General features: G+C 37.6%; 1 protein-coding gene across 2 annotated transcripts in view; it reads right to left on the minus strand.

Moving 5' to 3' along the window:
• Window positions 1–22,288, minus strand: part of CDH19 (cadherin 19) — a 235,459-nt gene that overhangs the window by 104,036 nt on the left and 109,135 nt on the right. For both annotated transcript variants that reach the window (XM_045041116.1, XM_023242085.2), the window contains one exon: window positions 15,948–16,081. The gene's annotated coding sequence lies outside the window, so the exon portion shown is untranslated. The remainder of the gene's footprint in view (window positions 1–15,947; window positions 16,082–22,288) is intronic.

Genomic DNA, 22,288 nt, shown 5'->3' on the forward strand with positions numbered 1-22,288 from the left:
AAGGAGAGAGAATGCCAAGTAGGCTGTATGCTGACAGTGCCCCCAGTGGGGGGCTCAATCTCACAAACTGTGAGATCATGACCTGAGCTGAAATCAAGAGTCGGGCGCTTAACCAACGGAACCACCCAGGCACCCTGGTTTCTTTTTTTAAACCAGATAATTAAGGAATGTAAATCTACCGACTAACTGAAGACTGGAGCAGCTAATGTTCAGATCTAATAGTGGGCAGAAGATGAAAACCCCCATTATTCAGGTTCTGACCCACCCCTAGAAGATCAACCTTTAATCAGAAACTTTAGGTCTACTTACTTCACAGCATAAACTATTCTAGTGCCTTCATTAGATATGTAGACATAGTCCAATCAACTGTGGTCAGGATAACACATAAAGTCTACATCCTCATCACTACAGTCTTGGAGCATAGATTTCTCAAATTAAAATTATATTCATGAATGGTTTTGAGAAAAACTCATGATGCGTGAAGGTAGAAAAATTCAAAGACGTTGGGCACCTGGGTGGCTCAGTGAGTTGAGCATCCGACTTTGGCTCAGGTCATGATCTCATGGTTCATGGGTTCAAACCCCACATCAGTCTCTGTGCTGCCAGTTCAGAGGTGGAGCCTACTGCGGATACTGCATCTCCATCTCTCTTGGCCCCTCCCTACTCACTCTCACTCTCTCTCAAAAAGAAATAAACATTAAAGAAAAAAGAAAAATCGGAAATGTCCAAAAAGGCTTAAACAATAAAGAAATGTGACACATGCATAGAAAGATAAAGTAGGCTAAGGGTTAGTTGATCTGGTGGCTTCACATTGCCATTTGTTACCGAGGTTCATTCTCTCTTCTTGTGCTAAAGAGTAAATAATTTTATTCCAAGAGACCCCAAGACACTTCACTTGTGTTTTACTAATTATTTGTCTCCATCTCTGAACAAATTATGCCAAAGAGAAATGTTGAGAAACATGAAGCCATTCATGCATCCAGGAGTAAGAACTAGTTCATACAGAAACAGATTAATTTTCCCAAATATGGGGGGGGGGGGAGGGTTAGCTGAATCTAGTTGCCAACCAAGTGTATTCACTGTGAACGTTGTGTAAAAAGTTGAAAATACAAACAATAATTCCTGCTGTGTACGATTTATAGATATTATTCTTTACTAAAAGTCCAATTCGCTATATTTTCCTACTTGTTTTAAGAATGCACACATATGGGGTGCATGGGTGGCTCAGTTGGTTAAGCTTCCAGCTCTTGATTTCAGCTCAGATCATGATGTCGCAGGTCATGAGTTCGAGTCCTGTATCAGGCTCTGTGCTGACAGCGCTTAGGATTCTTTATCCCCCCCTCTCTCTGTCCTTCCCCCACTTGCTCTTTCTCTCTCTCTCAAATAAATAAACATCAAAAAAAAAAGAATGCACATATATCACAATGATAAATAGGAGAAACTAAAATAATGATAAGAAAAACAACAGTAAACAAAACATTAGCTATTCCATACATTTCAAACAAGAGCAAATTCTTTTTTGTCAAGCTCACTAAAACTTGGCTCCTGGTAAAGAAATATTTTACCAAATATGGTAACATGTGTAGTGTCTTAGAAGATTTATCTTTTAAATTATAGTTGCAGCAGCTCTTAGTTTCATATAATTAAAATCTATCTGTTCATCTGTATCCATATTTTATTCTTTGATTTTTCTCGTATTTTCTGTCTTATTTTGTTACTGTTTTCTTCTGTGAGTGGATCTTGCTCTGGAGCTCTGCATCCAAGGAATCATTTTGTTTGACTAAACCATCATAAACCCCATAAACCCCACGACACAGGAAAGTGGCAAATAAATAAGCACATAAATAATAAAATTCCTATTCTATAAAAACATATTTAATTGGCAATACACAAACAACTCAAAATACTGGAAATCAGAAATATAACCCCAGAAATGTAGAACCGTCACCCTTGACCCCTAGTTTTAGATCTCTATTAATCAATCATCTATCACCTTTACTTTTGCAAGACGTTGAGTTAAGGTTAGAGTTATACAGGGACAATAAGACTCCGGCCAAACCATTTCTTGAAAATGAAAAGCACAAATAATTTTTTAAAGCATCAAAAAGGAGGAAACCAAGATGAAAACCCAATAGAATCACATGGTAAAATAGGGATGTCAACCTTCAATGGGTATGTGATGAAATGCGAAATACATGTTATTTGTCAAGAGCTGATCATGGAGAATTCTAGAACATAACATCTTGTTTGCAGACTGAGTTATACTGCACAACTACATGTCTTTGTGTTGCTTAAGTTCCCTGAAATATAATACTATCCCTAATACATTTCTGCATTTTATGAACGATTTTGCATATGGCTATGAAAATAACAATCCTGCTTAGATGATATAATCTAAGATGATATAAGATGATATAATAAAATATATATTAAATCAATGAAAAGTACTCATTGGAAATTTGTAATGTTTTAATACTAATTAAATGACAAACTTTCTCCATATCAGAAACTGTGAACTAAGAAGTTCATTTGCCAAATCTACCCAGCCTTCTGTTTTCATTAAAAGAAGAAGAGGAAGGAGGAGGAGGAGGAGGAGGAGGAGGAAGAGGAGGAGGAGGAGGAGAAGGAGAAGAAAAAGAAAGTTTTTTATTGGAACACAGTCATTTTCATTTGTTTACAAATTGCCCAAATTATGGCTGCTTCCATGCTATAATGACAGGTTTGGGTGTTTGCAAGAGACTTTTGACCTACAAAACATAAAATATTTGCTTTGCAGCCATTTACAGGAAAAGTTTACCAACTCCTGCTTTCTATTCATGTGACATTGTGACTTTAAATGTTTATGCCCCAGTTTCTTTGAAAATTAAATTATACATATTTGATCAGTAAATAAATGTATGTATACGGGGTGTCTGGGTATCTCACTTGGTTGAGCGTCTGACTCTTGATTTCGTCTCAGGTCCTGATCCCAGACTTGTAGGATCAGGCCTCTCATCAGGCTATGCACTGAGAGTAGATCCTGCTAAGGTTCTCTCTTTCTCTCTCTCTCTCTTTCTCCCTCTACCCTGCTCACTCTCATTCTCTAAAATAAAAAAATAAAAATAAAAATAAATGAATGTATGTACAAATACACATGTAAATATATAAAAATCTATATAGCAGAAATCATCTTATTCTATATTATCCTGTCACTGAGTCAGTAAATGAATATAGTTGAAAAAGTTTTTTAAATAGTTTAAACATATTCTATGTAGTTAAAAACTATATATATATATGTATGCACATATACATATATAAATGTGTAGATATGTGTGTGTGTATGGCAAAGTGGGGTGTCAAGGCATCTTCTTTGAGATATTATCCTCAGAATGGGTCTTTGCATAGTTTCCCATAAAACACATTTATCATGTATCTGTTTTCCACTTTGTGTCTTAAGAATAGAGAGATAATTCAAAAAATGCAGACATATAGGTACAAAATCCTGTTTTAATAGACTATTTTCGAGCCATTTTTGGTTCAAAGCAAACTGAACATGAAGTACAGAGAACTCCCATACTCCTCTGGCCTCCACACATGCAACAGCCTTTGCCACTATCAACATCCCCCATCAGAGTAGCACGTGTGTTACAATCAATGAGCCTACACTCACCCATCACAGTTACCCAAGGTCCGTAGTTTAAGTTAGGGCTCACTCTTGGTGTTGGACATTCTTTGGGTTTGGACAAGTATACAATGACATGTATCCACCATTATAGTATCATATGGAGTAGTTTCACTGCCCCCTGCCTCCAAATCCTCTATGCTCTGCCTGTTTATCCTTCCTTCCCCCATAACCCCTGGCAACCACTGATCTTTTCACTGTTTCCAGAGTTTTCCCTTTTCCAGAATGCAATATAGTTGGAATCATAAGTATGAAACCTTTCCAGTTGGAGTATTTGACTTACCAATATGGATTTAGGATTCTTCTATGTCTTTACATGGTTTGATAGCTCATTTCATTTTATCCTTGAATAGCATTCCATTATCTGAATGGGCCACAGTTTATCCTTTCACCTACTGAGGGACATCTGGGCTGTTTCCAAGTTTTAGCATTTAAGAAAAAAGCTGCCAGAAACATACATGTACAGGTGTTTGCATGGACATAAATTTTCCTTATTTGGTTTTAGTGATTTTTAGTATCTATTTTAAATGTTTTCATCCATGTCCTTCCACAGCATTTTTACACCTTGCTTTTAATAAATGTTTCTGCAAAATGTATTTTAGAGTTAATAGAGAAAAGAATAGCTTGTAACTTCCAGACAGATTTTACTTGTTAAATTTTGTAGATCCATATTTTTATTTTTTTATATGAAATTTATTGACAAATTGGTTTCCATACAACACCCAGTGCTCATCCCAAAAGGTGCCCTCCTCAATACCCATCACCCACCCTCTCCTCCCTCCCACCCCCCATCAACCCTCAGTTTGTTCTCAGTTTTTAACAGTCTCCTATGCTTTGGCTCTCTCCCACTCTAACCTCTTTTTTTTTTCCTTCCCCTCCCCCATGGGTTCCTGTTAAGTTTCTCAGGATCCACATAAGAGTGAAACCATATGGTATCTGTCTTTCTCTGTATGGCTTATTTCACTTAGCATCACACTCTCCAGTTCCATCCACGTTGCTACAAAAGGCCATATTTCATTTTTTCTCATTGCCATGTAATATTCCATTGCGTATATAAACCACAATTTCTTTATCCATTCATCAGTTGATGGACATTTAGGCTCTTTCCATAATTTGGCTATTGTTGAGAGTGCTGCTATGAACATTGGGGTACAAGTGGCCCTATGCATCAGTACTCCTGTATCCCTTGGATAAATTCCTAGCAGTGCTATTGCTGGGTCATAGGGTAGGTCTATTTTTAATTTTCTGAGGAACCTCCACACTGCTTTCCAGAGCGGCTGCACCAATTTGCATTCCCACCAACAGTGCAAGAGGGTTCCCGTTTCTCCACATCCTCGCCAGCATCTATAGTCTCCCGATTTGTTCATTTTGGCCACTCTGACTGGCGTGAGGTGATACCTGAGTGTGGTTTTGATTTGTATTTCCCTGATAAGGAGCGACGCTGAACATCTTTTCATGTGCCTGTTGGCCATCCGGATGTCTTCTTTAGAGAAGTGTCTATTCATGTTTTCTGCCCATTTCTTCACTGGGTTATTTGTTTTTCGGGTGTGGAGTTTGGTGAGCTCTTTATAGATTTTGGATACTAGCCCTTTGTCCGATATGTCATTTGCGAATATCTTTTCCCATTCCGTTGGTTGCCTTTTAGTTTTGTTGGTTGTTTCCTTTGCTGTGCAGAAGCTTTTTATCTTCATAAGGTCCCAGTAATTCACTTTTGCTTTTAATTCCCTTGCCTTTGGGGATGTGTCGAGTAAGAGATTGCTACGGCTGAGGTCAGAGAGGTCTTTTCCTGCTTTCTCCTCTAGGGTTTTGATGGTTTCCTGTCTCACATTTAGGTCCTTTATCCATTTTGAGTTTATTTTTGTGAATGGTGTGAGAAAGTGGTCTAGTTTCAACCTTCTGCATGTTGGTGTCCAGTTCTCCCAGCACCATTTGTTAAAGAGGCTGTCTTTTTTCCATTGGATGTTCTTTCCTGTTTTGTCAAAGATGAATTGGCCATACATTTGTGGGTCTAGTTCTGGGGTTTCTATTCTATTCCATTGGTCTATGTGTCTGTTTTTGTGCCATGTAGATCCATATTTTTAATAAGAAGAAACCTTGGCACAAGTAGCTTAGCAAACAAATGTCGCTGGTTAAGAGCCAAATGTGCTCATGAGCTAGAGGGTGTCGTGTCAAGTTCAGAGTGTTTGGTTTTGCAGAAGAAATGGAGAGCCCCAGCTATTCCATTTTATAGTACATACGGGATGGTAGTGCTATGGTAGAAATACACACATAATCTTACTTAATCCTTATGACATCTCTGCAGGTGGAGGTTGGCCCTTTTTTACATTTGAGAAAAACATGAGACAAATAGAGTCAGGTCTTGAAAAATCAGAGATTTTTTTATGACAAAGTGTGTGTTGTACGTATTGTCACACGATCCATCTTTACTGAAGAAAACTTACAATATGTGAACTATAAAATTTCTTAGGGGACAAAGTATTCTCTGTATGTCATCAAAGATCCTATGTGAATCCTGCCTTTGGATTCACATCTCTTGTCCGACTTTCTATAAAGTGAGGAGATGCTGTTGTACACAATGAATAGTAGTTCTCCTGGCATCCTCTTCCACCAGCAGTAGTTAAAGGATGCTGTGGCACTTTTAGGTGACATGGGGTTGTCAGGCATCATGATATATGTTGGCCGCTATTCTTTTTATCCTCACATAAGGCATGAGGAAATTAAAACTCAGGGAATATCATGCAGTGAGAAGGATCTGCAGCCAGATTTCAAACTTCTATCTGATGCCGGAATTGATACAGTTTCCACTCTATTACACTGTCATATTTGTGAGTGCAAGTGATAAACAACATTCACTCATTGTACAAATGTTTATTGAGTGTTCCTACGCATGAGGCACTGTGCTGTAAGTAGATAAAAACAAACAAACAAAAAATAAATACGTACATACATATATACTCACTCCTGTATGGCCATTCCCTACAAGGATCATGCCATCAACAGACACATGAAAAGATGTTCATCATCACTTACCATCAGGGAAATGCAAGTCAAAACCACAATCAGATATCACCTCACACCTGTCAGAATGGCTGAAATCAACAGCATATGAAACATCAGGTGGTGGCAAGGATGTGCAGAAAAAAGAACATTTGTACACTGTTGGTGGGAATGCAAATTGGTGCAGCACTTCTGGAAAACAGTATGGAGGTTCCTCATAAAGTTAAAAATAGACCTACCCTATGATCCAGCAGGTGAACAATTGGGTATGTACCCAAAGAATACAAAAACACTAATTCAAAGGGATACAGGCACTCTGATATTTATAGCAGCATTATTTACAGTAGTCAAATTATGGAAGCAGCCCGAGTGTCCATCGATTGATGAATGGATAAATTTGTGGTATTATAATGGAATATTATTCAGCCATAAAATGAATGAAATCTTGCCATTTGCAAGGACATGGGTGGAGCTAGAAAGTACAATGCTGAGCAAAATAAGTCCATCAGAGAAAGACACAACAGATGAGCAAAGGGGGAAAAAGAGAGAGAGAGAGAGGGAAATCAAGTAATAGACTCTTTTTTAATTTAAGTTTTTATTCTAATTCCAGTTAGTTAACATACATTATATTAGTTTCAGGTGTAAAATATAGTGATTCAAATGTGACCTACATCATACTTTTAACTACACACAACAAACTGGTGGTCACCAGAAGGGACGGGAGGAGACTGGGGGATGGATAAATAGTTGATGGGGATTAAGGAGTGCACTTGTGATGAGCACTGGGTGATGTATGGAATTGCTGAATCACTGTATCATACACCTGAAACTAATAAAACACTATAGGTTAAAAAATTGTAAAAAAGAATCATGGCATCCATTAGTTAAAGGGCCCTGAATTTCTCATACTCTGATAAGTGTTGTGATACATTTATCACAGAGTACTACAAGAACAACAAGCATATGGCCGTATCTACTAATGTTTTTCAGACGGAGCACGGAGGCAGTCAGGAAAGTTTTCCAAAAGAGACGTTGCTCATATTGAGCTTGATGAATGAGCAGGTCGACTTACATCAAGGAAGGTAACCATATGTGCGATACCATGACAAAGAATAACATCTTCATGGAGTGTGTAAAAATTTGCCTACTCGGATTTTAAGGTGGCTACTGAGAAATGCTAGGAGTTGAGTACGAATGTATAAGCAGAGCAGGAACATGGAGTGTTTGATTTAGCTCGAAATATTGGAAGTCTGTTGGGAAAGGATAGTTTGACCAAACCCCTCATTCAATATGATGAGCTACATTGATTGATTTTTCCAATGTAAAACAAACTTTGCAGACTCAGGACAAATCCCTCTTGTTCACTATGGACTAAGATGTGTGTGTGTGTGTGTGTGTGTGTGTGTGTGTGTGTGTGTACTGGGAGGTTTGATTTGGTAACAGTTTGTTAAGGATTTTGGGTGTGATGGCATCAGATAGTTTTATTTTCTTGTGATTTTTATCTTTATGCTTTGTGGTCACAGGAATGTTGATCTTAAAAAAGGAATGGACAATTTATTTTCCTTCTCTATTTCATGAGAAAATTTGTCCATACATGGTGCAATTTATGCCTAAATGTTTGATAAAAGTCACCAATCACTTGGTGACTATATAAGTGTGAAGTTTTTTGTAGGTAAATTTTGATTTAAGAGTGGATATAAGACTACACACAATTTGTATTTCCTTTGAATCCAGTCGAATACTTTGTGTGCTTTGAGGCATCCATCAAGTTTTTTTTTTCTTTAAATTGCCAAATTTATTGGCATAGAGTTTTTCATGATACACTCCTTATCTTTTCACTACCTTTTTTTTCCTTAATGTAATATAAATTGCACTCCTGTTTCTTTCTCACATTATAAATAGAGGTTTATCAATTTTACCAATCTTAAAACAAGCTTTTGTTTCTATTTCATTGACTTTCATTCTTAACTTCATTGGTTGCTATTCTCTACTTACTATGGGTTTAGTTTCCCATTTTTAGGAGGTGATTTCTTTTTTTTAATGTTTTATTTATTTTTTGAGAGAGAGAGAGAGAGAGAGAGAGAGAGAGAGAGAGAGAGAGAGAGAATGTAAGCAGGGGAGAGGCAGAGTGAGAGGGAGACACAGGATCCGAAGCAGGCTTCAGGCTCTGAGCTGTCAGCACAGAGCCAGATGCGGGGCTTGAACCCACAAACCGTGAGATCATTACCTGAGCCGAAGTCAGATGCTCAACTGACTCAGCCAACCAGGTGCCCCTGGAGGTGATTTCTTAAATAGGTCACTTCCATCATGAATTTTAGACCTTCATTTTTTTTCATTATGAACATTTGATGCTATATTAATTTTCCTGTACGTTCTGCCTTAGCAGTTGCCCACACATTTGGGTATGTTTGTCATTATCATTCATTTGCAAATATTTTCTAATATGTTGCACCAAATGTCTTAGTGAATTTTAAAACTTTAAATCAATAGACACTCCCACGCATGCATAAACCCACTCATATATACACACGTTTTGAACAGTTTATGTAAATAATAAATAACAAAATTGGACATGCACATATATTATGCTTTTCTATTTTACCTACTATCTATCTATCTTCTATATTCTAACTGTGAAATTAATAGTTGTGATTTGTAGGAGATTTCTCCCAGCCATTTAATCTGGGATTAAATTACTAGAAACCTGCTACCTGAAGTTTGCCTGTACGTGTATACTAAATGACATAAGCCTGTAGGTAGGGAAGACATAAATCGATACTTACTTTACCCTAACTGCTCTTATGTGTTCCTTCCATGTAAGGATTTCAATTAATCAGCATAACATCCCCATTAGGTAGATGTTTTTCCCATGCTACGTTTGGGTAGAGTGCAGGTCCCTCAAAGCTTCACAGATAATAAGTGACAGAATCAGAATTCAAGCTTCAGAAGCATGACACCTGAGCCAGTGATCCTTTGGGTATTTTGTAGAGGGTGACTAAGGAGGTAGATACGTGCACGTGTAGGCAAGCGTGAACAGAACGGACATAGGTGGTTTGCTATCAAATGACTCAACTAAATTATCATACAGAAGACAAGTCTGGATATAAATATTCATAATATATGTAAATTGTGGAATAATCATAGCAATGATAATAAACACCCTTTAAATACCATTTACATACATTTGAAGCTTGTTTCATTGCTTTTTTTTAAATTTTTTTTAACATTTATTTATTTTTTGAGACAGAGAGAGACAGAGCATGAACAGGGGAGGGGCAGAGAGAGAGGGAGACACAGAATCGGAAGCAGGCTCCAGGCTCTGAGCCATCAGCCCAGAGCCTGACGCGAGGCTCGAACTCACAGACCGCGAGATCGTGACCTGAGCTGAAGTCTGCCGCTCAACTGACTGAGCCACCCAGGCACCCCAGAAGCTTGTTTCATTGCTTTAAACACAGACTCCCTCTCATGTAGCTCTAGAGAAAGCTAAGCAACTGTGCACAGCTTTTCAGATTGTGTAATAAATACTTTGGGGCCACTTTCACACTAACGTTCTCTGAATACCTCTTGTGGTGTGTATAGTGGGGATTCTCTATAGCCCTGGGCGGTCAAACTCCAATGCTGGCCCTTATTACAAATATCAAAACATGACTTGGATTGTGGTTTTTCTTAAGCACTTTCCTCTAAAAAACATCAGATGTGTTTATCTTGACAGATTAGTGTATGTACCCAGCCAAAATCAGAAAATAAGGAAGAGTACGTGGAGCCTCTACAATGATAGTATTTCCAAGGAGACTCAAAGCCACAGTCCCCTTTTTTAGGCCTAGAGATTAGAAGGCCTGGGCAGGTGGCTCAGGGTGGATACCATGTGACAGTGCCAAGCAGTGATAGCTTTTCAACTCTTACCGTTGAAGTTCCTTCACGAAACTAATGATTTCATCAAAATAATTCTTTAGTTCATTATTCCACTAAAATAATAAAATACCATCTGACCAAATGTTCACAACTGCTCAATTATGGCCCTCTATTTTACTTTGACCCAACTTCAGTCGGACTTCTGTCCTACCTTCGTGTCCCTGATTCTCTTTGCCCCCAAGCCTAAAAAGTGGGCCATGCGCCCTTATCAGCTTTTCCTTAAAATGGACTGACCATAGCAAGATGCTTTCATGTCAGACCTCTCAGGTCATTACCCCTTGGCTGGCAAACTTTCCCAGAAAAATATCTGTTAATATTTGCTTATTTCTTCTTACTTTTTCTTTCCTCTTTTAAAGGCCTTTTTCTTGTTGATTTTGAGACACTGGCAAATTTCTGATATCAGAGCGTGCTCTCTCCTTCTATCATCTTCCTTCTTAATGAAGTCTCTCCTAATCTAGGCTGGATTTGTTTTTTTCCAATTTGACAATATAAATCCTAGTTCTTTCATATCTGGCATAAGAGTATGAGCGTATCATCTGGTCGAAGACTTGTTCAATTATCAGATGCCACTGGTTCTCTCTCTAATTGCCTTTGTTAGCATTTCCTTAGATTTTAATATAATCTCTCTCATCTAACTCATCAGTGCTTTGTATGTTTTATTTCAAAAAGAATAAAAACTCTTTTTGTTGTTTGTTTTCAGAAAAACTCATTCTCTTTTGTCCCCTCTGGGGGCTTTGTGTATTTCCCAAATACAAAGTCCTATAAAAGTAGAACTCTACAAGTGGAGGATGTAATGAGATAAAAAGTATTCTCAGTTATTCCAAATATTGCAAAGGATGACATACTACTGTGATTAATTGCAAATATTGGTAAAAACGAAGAAAAAACAATGTCCTAAAAGTTTAACAAAATAAAACTGAGTAGAGGAGGGACAGAAAACAATGTTCTTCTCTGATTAACATTGAAAGTAAAGTACAATATTCTTGTAAAAAAGTGGTAAAACTCTAAATAAGGAAAAAACAGTCCTCTTTTAGAATTTCTCCCAAGTCACATTAAGAAAGCAAATATATACATATATATGTGATATATGTGTATATGATATATATATATATATGTATATATACATATATATACATATATATATATATCAGTGAAAATATTTTTTAAATAAAATTAAGGTTTATTTTCTTTTCAGAAAGAGACAGAGCATGAGAGGGGCAGGGACAGAGAGAGAGGGAGACACAGAATCCAAAGACAGCCTCCAGGCTCTGAGCTGTCAGCACAGAGCTTGATGCAGGGTTCGAACCCATGAACCAAGAGATCGTGACCTAAGCTGAAGTCAGAGGCTTAACCAACTAGCCATCCAGGAGCCCTGAAAATACTTTGTATGATATTCTAATGGCAGATATATGTCATTATACATTTGTCTAAACTCATAGAATGTGCAACACTAATAGTGAGCTCTAATTTAAACTGTGGATATTGGGTCATTATGATGTGTCAATGCAGGTTTGTTTATTAACAAATGTACCACTCCGGTGAGGGTGGGAGGGGGGTGTTGATAACAGAGGAGGCTGTGCATTTATAACAGCAGAGAGAATAGGGATAATCTCTTTACCTTCCTCCCAAGTTTGCTATGAAACTAAAACTGCTATAAAAATATAGTCTTTAAAAAAAAAGAGCAAATAAATAGTCAATATCACCAACCAAACCCAAGTACTATACTCCCAATGTTGATGACATAAATGTGCTGTGTCAGAGGCACTTGGAGGGGAGACAAACACGTCACTAGAAGTAATTTTGTGGGTAAGACGACTTGTACTTTGGAATAAAAGGACTAAAGAGGCTAACATTTTGCCTATTATGGCAATTTTATCAAGTCATATTCATAAGTGTTGGCAATGTTAAGAAAAATGTCACTATTATTGTTCCACAGGATCTATCATAATAAAATGCAAGGCTTTTGGAACTTTTATTTTTATATGCCATGAAGTTTGGCATTGGGGGAAAAATGGCAACCATTCAGCCTTTGGCTTCTGTATTTTTTATGTGCCATAATACTATCAAAGAACGACAGTATATTAGGGATTGAGACAAAAATAAGAAAAATGAGATAGAAATAAAAGACAACAACAAAACTATTCTAAGTATATTTTGAATTAAAATGTAAAAAAATAAGGGACCTTATGCTAATGTAAGCCTTTTCAGTATGGCAATAGAAAATATTAATATTTATAATGTTTTTCTCTGCCCAAAGCATGCTTCCTCTGAACTGATATGTACATTTAACAATTTATATGATCAACCTTATATTTATTTTTATGATGGATTTATATGGAGAAATTATATGTTTATTTTACCTCAAGTTATATTTTTAAGTTCTTGCATTATTCACACCTAATGCAATTTTGCAAGACTAATATAGAAAGAAACAGCAACAACAACAACAAAAACGAATAAAATATTCTCTCATAAAGCACAAAGGAAACTCTTATGGATATGTATGCTGCCCTCTCAATACTTTATTTTTGTAATGGAGTTAGATTTTGTGTGTTGGAATGACTAGCCCCACAAATTGATCTGGGATAATAATAATAATAGAAGGGATAATCATAGAAGCTTTCATTCAAGGTATCAGAGGATTATCTTTAGAACATCCGTGAGTATCGAAGTAACTCCTCTCACCAATTCTGACCAGCTTAATAATGTATAGAATTTCCTAGTTAGTAGAACCCAGTTGAGACAATCGTGGGAAACAGTAGTGAAATGGATTTCAGTAGTCAGGTAATCAACTATGTAATTCAACAGAAAGCTCCAAATACAGAGAAACTACAGGGTCTCTTTTATACCTGCAGCACACAGTTCTTATTCTCCCCATATGAAAGCCATGGGTTTCATTTCCACAGTAGGGAGAACATGTATGTATAGATCAGAAACTTTTTTTTACGCTTATAGTAAATATTCATGTGTAGACACTGGCTTTCATATTGTTTGCCACAGCTTCCATGCCTAGTGGCTTATCAAATAATTTTTACTCACCAATACTGTTCTTTCGCTGAGAACTGTGAACTGTCTCTTCATATATACATTGACGCTGGCTGCAATTCCATCTAAGCACATCGTATTCTCCTTCCCATCATCGCTAGTAGCTAAGGTCTGCAGACACAGCTCCATGAGCGTGTGACTCATGCAGTCTCATGAGGGTCTTTTCTTAGACCCCCACACTCAGTGCAACGTTCTACTGTAGCCATCTTTAAATTTTCAAACCCGAAAGACTCCACCAAAAAAAAAATTGCTAGAACTGATACCTGAATTCAGCAAAGTCACAGGATATAAAATCAACGTATGCAAATCAGTTGCATTTCTGTACACCAATAATGAGGCAGCAGAAAGAGAAATCAAGGAATCGATCTCATTTACAATTGCACCAAAAACCTTAAGAAACCTAGGAATAAACCTAACCAAAGATGTAAACGATGTGTGTGCTGAAAACTATAGAAAGCTTGTGAAAAAAAATGAAGACACGAAGAAATGGAAAAACATGCTATGCTCATGGAAGAACAAATATTGTTAAAATGTCGATACTACCCAAAGCAATCTACACATTCAATGCAATCCCTATCAAAATAACACCAGCATTCTTTTCACAGAGCTAGAACAAACAATTCTAAAATTTGTATGGAACCCCAAAAGATGCCAAACAACCAAAGTCATGTAGAAGAAGAAAACCAAAGCTGGAGGCATCACAGTTCTGGATTTCAGAATCATCAAGACTGGTATGGTACTGGCTCAAAAATCTTTGAACAAGACCCATATTTTCCTTTTTTACTGGGCCCCACAAATCATCTAACTAATCCTGAGAGTTTTAGACTATTTTACCAATCATAATTCTGATATCTTCACTCTCTTGCTCGAACATTCTCAATACAATCCTGAACATGTTTAGAAAAGCAAAAGTACACTCTGGGGTTCAATACTACACTTGCAACTTCCACACATAGCTGCTTACAGTTGCCTAATTGACTCCTGAAAGCTTCATGTTTTCCAGGATATTGTTTTTATGTATACTGTTACCTGTCCTCATTTCTTTTTACCCTATTTCTAGTGTTCAAATCTGTCAAACACACTCCTCAATGACATCTTCTCTATGTCTTATCAGATTCCTGTCTTGAAGAGATGTCTCCCTGCTCTCAATTCACCAGCATTGTTTCTCCACAGGAATTCATATCAATTTTTCCACTGCATTGGAATATCTATTGGTAATAGCATTTAATACTAGGCTCTTCTGAAGGTAGGAGGATTTGTTTTGTGCTCCCACGCAGCTCTCCTAAGAAGTTCTTCCCCAAGCACTGACTCAAGAATCCAAGTTGTTTCCATCTTGCGTCTCTGCTTTCTGGAAATTTTGAATAACTTAAGTGTAGAGCAGAAGAGGAAGAGAAAATATACAGTTTTGCAGAATATTTTTTAAGGTCAAGGCCTGGAAATAGCTCAGATCACTCTCACTCATGATTCATTGTTAAGGATTTGGTCCCTTGGCCCCAGCATAATTGAAGGTTGGGAAACAATCACACTGTATTCGTAGGAAGGGGAGACCGATGTGATTGATTCATGCATTAACCTCTGCTAAACTTGAAGGAGACAAGATATCCAATTCATTTTCTTCCCTTTCATAATATCTCAGCCACATATTTGGATTGCAGGACTTAAGCAAATATCTGTTGAATGGATGATTCAATGAATCTAGGGGTTGAATTTCCTTGAGGAATCCTGAAAATTTTATCATTTATGTTCACTTAGCCAAACTTATAGCATGCAACATAGTGACAGGACTTCAAAACAATCATTCCTATTGCTTCCAACTTAGAAAGTTTTATAAAAGAAACAGAAGAGTTAAAGAGAGAGAGAGAAAAAAACATCATTTTGGAATTGTATTTTGTTTTATCTGAAAATCGAGGTAGTATTGATTTAATATGTGATAACTGCCGTATGTGAAACTATTCATTTCTTTGGAAGACAAGAAAATAAGGGCAGGCATGAAAGTAAACAGAGTAAGTTGCTTATGAGTTATTGGAATAATTTGTAGAGGATGCAAGACATGATAAAATAGTCACTTTTGAGACCTGGCACGTGAGATAAGGTAAGTAAAATATGAATATGTGCTGAACATAGATATAAAGAGATGTAAAGACCAATAAGCACCTATCAGAGACACCAGAAACCTCAATATTCATGATGTACTCATTATATATGAGGTCTATGAGACTCTCCAAATGCTTGCTGTTTGAAATCTGCAACCCATTAGGTAAACCTTTTTTTTTTTTTCTAGAACTGTCTTCTACTCAAACACACACACAAAAAAACACAAGCTAATTGGCACCTTCCAGTAAGGCTAGGTTTGCATGTTCCTGAAGCTCTCTGGTGAAGAAGAGTTAGTTCCAGGCACCGTCTGTCATTTGAGTCACCACGCTCAGTCCTCAAATCCAATTCACGACCACATTGGCGGGAAGACAACTGACAAGGTAGAGAAAAAAGAACATGACTTATGAATATTGTGTAAACCACGATTCAAACAGTATTATTCCTCTACCTTCTTGCAACCTATTCTGACTTGACTTATTCCTTTAGTTTAGATATATTTTTAAATGAATGAAGAGAAGAAAAGAGACCCAGGGTATTTGGGGCTCTCCAACAATAGAGTTTACGATGGTTAGGGGAACTAGCAAAAAATACTGAGGGCAAGTGTCCAGTGAATTTTTAAGAAGTTAAAAAAGAACGGGACCGTGAGTGTACAATGAATGACAAAACAGTGTGTCAAATGCTATTGACAGACTATGTATATCAAAAGCATTTCTTGGGTCATCTCGGTGGCTCAGTTGGTTGAGTGTCTGACTCTTTTGGCTCAGATCCTGATCTTGGCCCTATGGGAGGAACACCCAGTCGAGCTCCGCCCTGAGTGGGGAGCCTGCCTGAGATTTTCTCTCTCTCTCTCTCTCTCTCTCTCTCTCTCTCTCTCTCTCTCTCTGTCTCTGTCTACCTCTCCTTCTCTCTTGTTCATTCTATCTCTCTCATAAATAAATAAATGAATAAATAAATAAATAAATAAATAAATAAATAAATAAATAAAGTAACATAAATTAAAAAGTACTTCTGATAACGTCAAAAGATAGTTCCATGGAAGAGTGGGGCTGGCAGCCCAACCAAACTGAACAAGAGTCCATATAAATATGTCTTTTGAGAAATTTTGCCTGCAGAGTTAAGAAATGGGTGGGTGGCTTAAGGAGAATGTGAAGCAAAAGGGAGGTGTCACTCAACAGAAAATAGTGAAAGCGGAGAATGGACTGGACTGCGGGTGAGGCTCCTCATAATTTTTGGCACCAGGAGAATATACTTATAATGGAAATGTTTGAGGTTCACTACAAGTTAAATCGTTAAGTGCCAGTTACTGACAGATTAAGGACATCCACTATACTGTAGGGCCTTCCTTTAAAATCTGCTCTACGCCCAGGAATACGCCTTCAGAGATGAAGAGAAACATGTCCATAGAAACTGTCTTCCTCACAACTATCATTTAACATAGTTCGGATTTAGCAGGTCTGAGTTACATTGCTAAAGGGTAGAAAGATACCAGCCCCTTGGAACTTGAGATCTCTCTTTCCAACGAGTTCAATTCCTCAGTCACGAACTTCTTGTGTTGTAAGTCACATGGAAGTTCCCTATTCACAAGCCGTGCATTACAGAAGTGAAATCTCTCACTACTGGGGCCATGATGTATGGAGTCCACCCATGTCCAGCTTAAGCTCAGGCTTTGTTCTTATTTTCTTGTAAATTCATAATGTCATTTAGAGTGAGAAGCCATGTAAGTTACTTTCATTTTCAATATTTTCAGGACCTGCAAAATAAGATGTTGTTCCCGATTTCTGACACACTTCTATGTTTCAGTTTGTATGTCATGCCTCAGACGTGAAACTTCATATGAATTCAGCCAGGACATGAAGCCTTGTCACTCAATGTCCAGATTAACTATGCTGATTATTTTAGCAATGCCCAAATTAGAAGTAATGGAGAATACCATCCATTGGCCAGAATGAGGCCTTCCCCTTTCCAGATTGTGTATTAGAGGGTTTTATGAATTTTTCAAAGTGCAAAAAAGTACAAAATACATTGCTCCATTTCTGTTTACTATACCCACCGGGGATAGTAGGAGAAAATAATTCTTTTAACGACCAACTTCTTTTCATTCTCTTCCAGTACACTAGAACCAGAACTAACACAGGCAGGGCAATAAATGAAATATTACCCTAGTGTTCCAGTTCTTTGGCTGCATAAAACAACACTCCAAACTCGGTGACCGAAAACTACCTTTTTTTTTTTTTAGGAGTAAAAATTAAAACCCCCACCATCCCTACAACCCTAGCAAGTTTCCAAATTTGTTCACTTCAAGTTTCTGGCAATATGAATTGTATCTTTACCTACTTGCAATCTAAATTTAAATAGTATTTTCTAACCTAATAATATACCTAAATATTTCCCCATGCTCCTACACAGACTTCTCAGTGATAATTTTGAACACCTCTAGAGCGTATTATTGATTATGTACATGCTCCCTAAGTCCCTTAGCTTTCCCCTTTGGTGAGCTCTATTATTTTCAGCTGCCCACGGTCATAATTATTCTATTCATGCAGATAACATTTACCAAACCACTGTTACGGTAAAGATTTAACACTGTGGCACCATTCTGGTAAAGTTTTGGTCGAGCTTATGGGAGGTATTTGACTCAGAACAGTCTGCAAATGAAATCTCATAAAAATGGGCCTGTGCTAGGAGCTTTGTCTTTGTCAATCACGTCTGGGAGCAGCCTCTTGGAATCATGAAGCCGGCAAACATATTGTTGTGGATCCAGAGTTCAGAGGGTCTTAGTGGGGGCTGGCAGTCAACTGTGCTCCACACAGCAGGAGATCATATGGGGGATTTTCATGGCCACCACAATGACCAAATGGAGTTGGCAGAAATACCATTATTTCCTCCCTACCAAAAATGTATAGACTCGGGCACCTGGGTGGCTCAGTCAGTTAAGCATCTGACTCCTGATTTCGGCTCAGGTCATGATCTTACGGTTCATGAGATAGAGCCCCACGATGGGTTCTGTGCTGACAGCACAGAGCCTGCTTGGGATTCTTTCTCTCTCTCTCTCTCTCTCTCTCTCTCTCTCTCTCTCTCTCTCTCTCTCTCTTTCTCTCTCTCTCTGCCCCTCCCCTGCTCACACTCTCTCTCAAAATAAATAAATGAAAAAATGTATAGACTCATAAGTCAAGTATTAAAATATCAAGTATGATTTATGGTAGATAGTTGTGAAATCAAGTCATTTACTTGCATCTCCATTTGACTTAGGATTTGAGTAGCATGAACTAAAAAAGGGAAACCACCATTGTTCTCATCCTTGTCTCTCTGACACGTTATCTTCCCTTGAAAGCTCCATCAGGAGAGTGGGAATTTCTGCCACCGTGGTCTCTGCTCTCTGCTATTAGAGATCATCACTTCCACCCCACCCTCTAGTGCATCAATGGGATTGACACACCTTTTCTGCTGAAGCATGAGGGCGATATGCAGTAAAGGCTGTTTCCTCTGGAGCCTAATGTAAAACCGAAAGTAAAGATGCAGAAGCTATGAGTATGCCTTTATGGGAAATTTTACTCTGGATTTAAAATTTTGGAACGATAAAGAATCTAAAAATCTTAGAATTTTCTTTGAATCTCGGGAAGATGAGCACTTAGACTTTCCTAAATAGGCCATCTTATGCTTCTTCCACTTCGGATCTAGCTCCTTTATTTTCAAGTTTTTGTGCCTGCGTTGCAATTGTATGTATATTGTAATTTTGTTTGCCAGCAAGCCCTGTTGAAAGCCCTCATTCTAAAATCAATGGTACTTTCATCAACTTAACTCGCACTTCATATCAAAATGATTACAGTGCACTTCACAAAGGTACACAAACCAAAGTTGCTGCATGTGAGAATGAATGTCTTAATCCATTAGTTTTCATGTTTACACTTGAACTCTACACTAAACAAGAGACACTTGACTTAGTTGGATATTTTATATTCAATAAAGTATCCAAAATATGAAAGCTTATAAGACACGATAAAGGCAGTTCTGTGTAACAAGCCCTAACACTACTTGTTATAAGATTGGCAGTGGGACACGTGAACATTCATACGGGGAAACATCACAGGGTAATCCGACCCATGGCACTCTGAGGCTTTCGAACATTATGGGTTTGCTTTTAAGGATTCCTATATTAACATTATACCTCACGTTAATATTCAAGATCAAAATAAAAGTTATTCTCCGAAAATTATTTCAAAGGTGTGAGGAAAAGAACACTGTAGCATATTTCTCATTTACATTCAAATAAAATTGATGTTTAGTCTATGCAAAAAAAAAAATGAAATCTAACATATAATTACATTCATGGGAGTGAATTTATGTCATGCTACTGAATCACAGCCTCATTCACATATAACCAGAATACACTAATTGAAGGGCAGTTGAAGAATTTTTATGTTAAATATCTGGTCGATTCAACTATTATTTGGTATACGCTTTTTTTGGAGAAACATAAAATAATTTTAATTAAAAAGCCGGTATTCTCTCGGTAAAGTAAATTTAGCTTTACTGCCCAAAACTGTTTTGATCTGTCTTACTAAATTTTTGCTTTCACTATATATTATAAATAATAGATTCAGTTCCTAGGAAGCAACTTAACTTGTAGAGATTGATTTATGTCCAAACACTTACTTTGTTTCCATTTCAATACATCTTCTAGAAAATCCCAAGAAGAACATTTTCATGTTAGGAAAATCTGTAGCAAAAGTATTTCTAACCTAAACCAATGAATAGTAGTTGTTTTCTTCACCAATAAAATTGATGGCTACAATGCAAGCCATATTTTTTGCTCTGTGCTCTCTTGGTAGGTATTTTTGCAACAAGATAACAATTGCTTCCCTGATTGCTTCTCACTGGGAAACATACTTAAATGGGAAATGCACTATCTATGTAGTTCCTGGGTCTAAAAAAAAACATTGTCACTGGGGGAAAAATATGCAAAATGTATTACTTCAACATTTTGTGTATTACCTCAATATTTGTGTGCCGGATTGTTTCTACTCCAGTTCACAGTGTGCCAGGCTGTACTGCCTCTTGTAGTGAAATTTTCCCTTGACTATGACTGTATTCCCCCTAATATGGACCACAAAAATAATGGGTCCTATGGTAACAGTTTCTTTTGCATGTAATAATAATGAAAGAGGTATATTCTGGCTTAAAAAGTCATACTGGACTGTGACTAATGTCTGAATTAATTAACATGGAAAATAGCACTGGATAAAAATTATTCACTTTATTTAATTTTCCTGTGTTAAGTGAGTAATTTTCAGTAAATGGTTGTATCTATCGAGATTAAAACAGGCTATAGTTTTAAAAAACAAAAACTGTATTATGTTAGTGTCTGAAAAACAAGTGATGTTTCCTCTGAAGCCTACGTTTTATAAAGGGTAGTTGGGACTCCGCTTTGTGTGTATTTACTCCAGAACTGAAGTTATCAAGGCAGACACTATATTGAATTGATGACTGCTGTCAGGGCTGGGTAAAGAAAGACTGATAGGTTGTCTGTTGGTTCTTTAAATTTCCACCTGGACCTAACCAATGTCACTTCTGCTTACATTTTACGGCCCTTCAATAGAGCAGGACACTGAAATCATATTAGATTCCCGGAAGGAGAGCCAGCGATGTGAGAGGGACAGACTTAATGACGACCACAGGCTGTCTACCTGTCCTCCCAATATTGGGTTCCTCTCCTTGCTATGTGCAGACACATTCCCTCATTCCTCCAGGAGACAATGCAAAATTCTCGTCCAGTTACTACAATTCAGTTCAAATTCTAGGAATTCTAAGTGACATCTATTTTTTTTTTTATCACGTTCAAATTTGACTCCTCTTGGTCTGGACACCTGCATACCAGAAAGACAAGCCTTCTCAAAACTTAAATAAACAATACTCAATGATCAGCAGATATAGATCCCATAAATACATTCTTGGATTTGGAAAGAATACCAAGTGCCCAGAGCATCAACAACACGCAGCAACTCTGAACATGTGCGCATGGCAAGAGCCCTAACCCTGGAGACGGCAGATGCTCCAGGGTTAGATCTTAATTCTGTCCTCTAGGCAAGGACATCACCCAGCAGCTTTTCCCTGTAGATGATGGCATCGTATTTTGACCGTCTCTTCTCATGCATTATTCTCCTGGACTATGTCTAAACTGGATTGGAGAAGATACTTTCACGGGGCTTAGTCCCTTTCTCACCCCATTTCTGCCTCTTGTCACCTGGAGATTGTCTTCCACAATCACAGTTTACGCTGGCTTGAGGGTGATGGTTGATGTTTTCACATTACAGCTCTCTCAAAACCCAAGTTGGCCCATGCTCTGCTTGATTCTAGTTAGATCTACAAGCCAATAGCACAACAGTTCTTTCTTAAATCGTCTTCCTAAATTTGCTAGGTGTCTTTATTTTCCCATTCTCCACCCAACCATGATAGGGGCCTTGTGGTATGCAGAGTTCTCAAAGTATTTTTTTTTCAGAGAATGAGGAAAATTGAATGCCTACAGTTGCACTGGGTGATATAACACAATTTTGGAAAGCGGGGCAATTAAAGAGTTGAATG

The sequence above is a fragment of the Felis catus genome, chromosome D3 (genome assembly GCF_018350175.1).
Source record: "Felis catus isolate Fca126 chromosome D3, F.catus_Fca126_mat1.0, whole genome shotgun sequence".
Lineage (NCBI taxonomy): Eukaryota > Metazoa > Chordata > Mammalia > Carnivora > Felidae > Felis > Felis catus.